The sequence below is a fragment of the Crocuta crocuta genome, unplaced genomic scaffold (genome assembly GCF_008692635.1).
Source record: "Crocuta crocuta isolate KB4526 unplaced genomic scaffold, BGI_CrCroc_1.0 scaffold873, whole genome shotgun sequence".
Classification (NCBI taxonomy): domain Eukaryota; kingdom Metazoa; phylum Chordata; class Mammalia; order Carnivora; family Hyaenidae; genus Crocuta; species Crocuta crocuta.
In genome coordinates this window covers 25,775-30,689 of record NW_027528221.1, presented here as the reverse complement: position 1 = coordinate 30,689, position 4,915 = coordinate 25,775, and the positions used below count along the sequence as shown (strand labels likewise).

Genomic DNA, 4,915 nt, shown 5'->3' with positions numbered 1-4,915 from the left:
ATGTCCTATATTCAATCAGAAATAGTGTTCTCTGGTCATTTGGGTTTAACATTTTGTGTCCTGAACTCAACCAACTGTAGGGGGAAACATCATTCTTTTGGCCCCATGAGAAAGGAGCCTGCAGAAGGTATCCTCATGTTTCTTGAAGGGTAGTTTTAGTCTCAGATGAGATTGTGTGAGTACATTCCTCAACAGGATACACAAACAGTAAAAAAAAAAAAAAAAGAGAAACCATCCTCCACAATGTCTGCATACATTCCTTCTTGTATGAACCATGTCCATGGCCAGTCATAGTCACCCTCACTGATTGTGGGTCTCCATGACTTCTAATTCTTGAGCTTCACCCTTTACCTGGTGCCACACTGTCTACAACTACCCGACCCCCTCTTATAATGTCCACTCTTCTCTTCTTATAGACTCTCACTCAATGTCATGTTTTCCCCAGTTTCCTACCCCATGTGAACATTTGTCATCATACCAGCCTAGAGCCTCCTCCCTTCTTTATGAGAACCCCTGCTCCTACCTCCCCAGGAACAATGACCTGGTCTCCCTCCCACAAATTCCCTGTCACATTTTCTACAGGGCCTTCTGCCTGTACACTGGTCACTCACACCCAGACTCCCACTGCTGAAACCTCTACACAACAGTCTCTTAGTTCCCTCTTGCATCCAAGATCTCTGGGAGACAGACTAGCTATGGTCTCTAGGTCCCCTCCAAGGCCAGGCCAACCTATGAGCCCACCATTTGTCCTTAGGCGACATGCCTAGGACCTCTATGTTATAAATCAAGGCTCAGATTCTGACAATGACCTGCTGACAGATTTCTCAACTGACCCATCTACTTAAGACCTCAATGTGGGATCTGAGCCATAACACACACAAGCACACACACAGGTACCAATGAAAAGAAACAAACATACACCCACATGATGATCACATAGCCATTGGTCCATTTACAAAACTGTCATGGTGGGCATCTCTATGGAAGGCTCAGGACGAGCTGGGTCAAGAGGTATTGTATAGAGTCTCAGGACAGGAAATGACCAAGGGAAACTCAGTCTATGCATAAGAAACCAATTCCAGCCTGTAATAATAGACCAGAGATTCTGGTGAAAGCTGGGATGAGAAAAGCTACCACATGGACTGGTGGGAAGGAGTTAAGAGATGAAGCGAGAGCAAATCATGGAAGACAGCAAGAGTCCTGGCTTAGCATGCAATGTGTCACAGAAAGAATGCCAGACCTGTGTGTGCCATATGTGAGCTCCATATGTGGCATCCCTAGGCCAAGATGCACAACAAGGCCCTGGATGTCAGACACATCACACAGTGAAACTCCAGTGTAGGGATACAATATGTATCCTGTGTGGTGGGACCAGGCTGTGCTAGTGATACTCCTGTAAATGGGTCATGTGTGATTCTCAGTCAGTTCAAGGGATCAGAACAGATTCCCACATTTTGGCTCAGGGTGAAATTGTTGGACCCAGTAACTGCCTCCCCACCCATGAGGGAGCCACCAGGTCAATCCACTTTACATTCAGCCCACACACACCTACAGCATGAGAGCTGCCCTCACAGGGCCCAGAACAGGGACTAAACAGTGACCATGCTATCTTCCAGAAGAACCAGCAAAAATAAGGGACTAAGGAACTCAGGACACTATAGAAGGATCTAAGTGCTGGGAGGAAACATTACTCCCCTGCCACCACTTCCCGTTCCTGACCCTAAACCTGCACGGTTTCCTGTGCTGATGATGTGGTGGCATATCCAGGAACCTCCATGCGAATCCCAAGTCTGCAAAGGGCTCCCAGCTCCATCACCTCTGTGCTGAAACAGCCCTGCTCACCCCTTCTACAATGACATCCTGACAAAGACTGAGGAGAGCACCCAGCATCTTCCTAAGGATGGTATTAGCTGGGAATTCTAATGCCATACCTACAGAGGATCCTTCCACCCCATCCCCATGACTGAGGATGGATGGAATCTGAACCCTCTATGGAACTGAAATTCCAGGTCCCTAGGGGTCACCCCCATCACCCACCCATCTGCCCGACCAGCACCCATGACAAGGAGGCTGGGCTTCGGGTCTCCCATGTAGCAGCAGGTGGGACTGGGTCAGAGGTGGAGGGGCTGACAGAGGGTTTGTGTTCAAGGCTGTATCACAGTGTGCTATTTTTGGTGGAGGAACCCATGTGACCGTCCTTGGTGAGTCTTCCCCCTTTTCCTCTTCTTTCAGATTCAGTGTAATATATCGGGTGATTTTTCTCTGCTTTCTGTTGTAACCTGGGCTTAGGCTGAAGGTCTACAGGGTCTGTAAATTTTGCTCCTTTTGTCTGTCCCTCATTGTCTCCAGTGGTCCCATCTTGTCAGATGACTGGTCAGGACTACAGTGGACCATCCCTGTGAAAGCTTTCTGATCTAGACCTTAACTCAGACCTCACTGTAGCTCCATCTATCTCCCCATGGAAACTTTCTCCTTTAGACTCAGGGATGGTCAGCTCCCCACTCAGGGTCTCTGGGATCCAAGAGTCCAAGGAGAATTGAGGGCAAGTGACTGGGTGTTCAGGCTCCCATAGGCGTCATGGGGTGTGGGAAGGATTCTGAGGATGGCTGAGGCACTGAGTTTCATCCTCAGAGGGGTCCTGGGCATAGGACTTCCTGAAGCACATTGAGGAGAGCCTTGTCTGGGAACTTAGAGACATGGAGGAGGAAGTGGGACAAGGGGGTCAGGGATTAAGGGAGGATTTCAGAGGAGAAGGGGGTCGTGGGTGCTGGGATCTTCCACCTCCACAGGGACAGTCAGGACACCAATATTAGGACATGGTCCTAAGACCTCAGAACACTCCGGCAGCAGAAGGACATCCCTTCACAGCCCACCATGGAAGGAAAGAGACTTGAACAGATAGGGACAGGTGACAAGGATAGTGACTGCCAGGCTTCTAGAAATGCTAAGACACTCAGACTCCCCAGAATAAATTCATATAACAGGGAGACTGCTCAGAGCAGACATAGCCCAGCATCAGAACTGAAAATTCATCTCACGTGAAAATCTTCCATCAGTATGACTCCTTGGAATCCAACTCCAGGGATCCCACTTCTTTTTTTTATTTTTTCAACATTTATTTATTTTCAAAAGACAGAGAGAAGCATACAGTAAGTAAAGGAGGGGCAGAGAGAGAAGACACAGAATCCGAAGCAGCTCCAGGCTTTAAGTTGTCAGCACAGCTGAGAGCACAATGCAGGACTCTAACTAAGAACCCTGATATCATGACCTGACTCCAAGTCACTTAACTGACTGAGCCACCTTGGTGTACTGTTTACACACCAAGCATCCTTAGGTGGGGTACCTGTTGGGAGGTGGGCAAGCCTGCAGTGATGGTGTAAGGGTCTCTGGGAACAGGAAACCTACTTTACACAGGGTAACACAGCCCTGCATCCAGGAAAGAGCAGGAATAGATAGGGTAACTGAGTAAGCAATCTGAGGGATGATGCCAGTGATCAAAACATCCAGGACAGACAGATTCAAAAGGGAAGGCATGTCTCAGGGCTAGTGCCAGCCAGTCCCAGGGGAGGACTGTGTGGATGAGGAGGACCTTTGACTTGGAGAGTGTCTGAGGCCATGGAAGGACCCGCACACTACAGAATCTGGCAGTCAGATTCATTGCAACAGAAGGTGAGTAACCCATTCCATGGCTGACCTGACCTCAGGGAGCTGGGGCCATTTGATGCCCAAGCCATGGACATGACAGAGCTGTTCCCCACATCAGGACTGAGGTAGGAGCTTCAGCCATGGACAACTGGCCTCTGACTTAACACCTCTCCATCGCCCCACAGGTCAGCCCAAGTCAGCACCATCGGTCATGCTGTTTCCACCCTCCCATGAGGAGCTCAATGCCAATAAGGCCACGCTGGTGTGCCTCATCAGTGACTTCTACCCCAGTGGCTTGACAGTGGCCTGGAAGGCAGATGGCAACCCCGTCACCCAGGGCGTGGAGACACCAAGCCCTCCAAACAGAGCAACAACAAGTACGCAGCCAGCAGCTACCTGAGCCTGTCACCTGACCAGTGGAAATCTCGCAGCAGATTCACCTGCCAGGTCACGCATGAGGGGAGCACCGTGGAGAAGAATGTGGTCCCTGCAGAGTGCTCTTAGGTCCCCGAGACTGTCAGGGATGGAGGCCTTCCTCATCCAGACACTGCTTCCCCAGCTCACCATGTACCCCTGAGAACCAACCCCTGGATCAGTTCTGACCAGGCAGGTCACACACCCTCCCTTGTTTCTACCTGTGCTCAATAAAGAAATTATCACTTACCATTTGACATTTTTGATGTCAATTTTTTGTCTGGTTTTGTCTGGGTTAAAGGATTAGTGTTAAGAGAAGGGCACTTTGGGGATGAGCACTGAGTGTTATGTGGAAACTAATTTGACAATAAACTATTTGTAAAAAAAAAAAAAGAGAAGGGACAATTATATGTGAGATCTATCAAACCATCATCCACTCAACTAACCCTAAAAGGACCCCATTTACTCCGTATCACTCTGGGAATGACTCAGAGCATGAAATAGTAGTGTGGTACCAGCCCCACTGGATACAGCCCTTGCCATCTGGAAAGGGAGGAATGCTGAGTTAGAGGGAACTGGGGGCTCTGTAGGGTATCAGAGAGGAATGAGAAGGGTCCCAGGAGCCAGCAGTGGGCAGAATCAACAATAAGGAGGAAGGAGATCCCTGAGGCTGTTTAGAAACAGAAGTTAAATTCCCAGTTCCGTGTAAGTAATCCAGAGGGGAGAGCAACTACCAAATGAGGGGGTCCATGGTTGGCCCATTAGCTGAAAGTCATTGAAAGCTTTGAACAATGAATCTTAGAAGTTTGTTTCAAAACTTTCACCATACATAGCTGAGTAAAGACACTAACAAGGA

At 48.9% G+C, this 4,915-nt stretch overlaps 1 pseudogene across 1 annotated transcript; it reads left to right on the top strand.

Moving 5' to 3' along the window:
- The first annotated feature begins 2,168 nt into the window (after positions 1-2,168).
- Positions 2,169-4,308, top strand: LOC144222536 (immunoglobulin lambda constant 1 pseudogene; annotated as a pseudogene). Its single transcript, XR_013332424.1, has 2 exons — positions 2,169-2,201; positions 3,831-4,308. The product of XR_013332424.1 is annotated as an immunoglobulin lambda constant 1 pseudogene (transcript).
- The last annotated feature ends 607 nt before the right edge of the window (positions 4,309-4,915 follow it).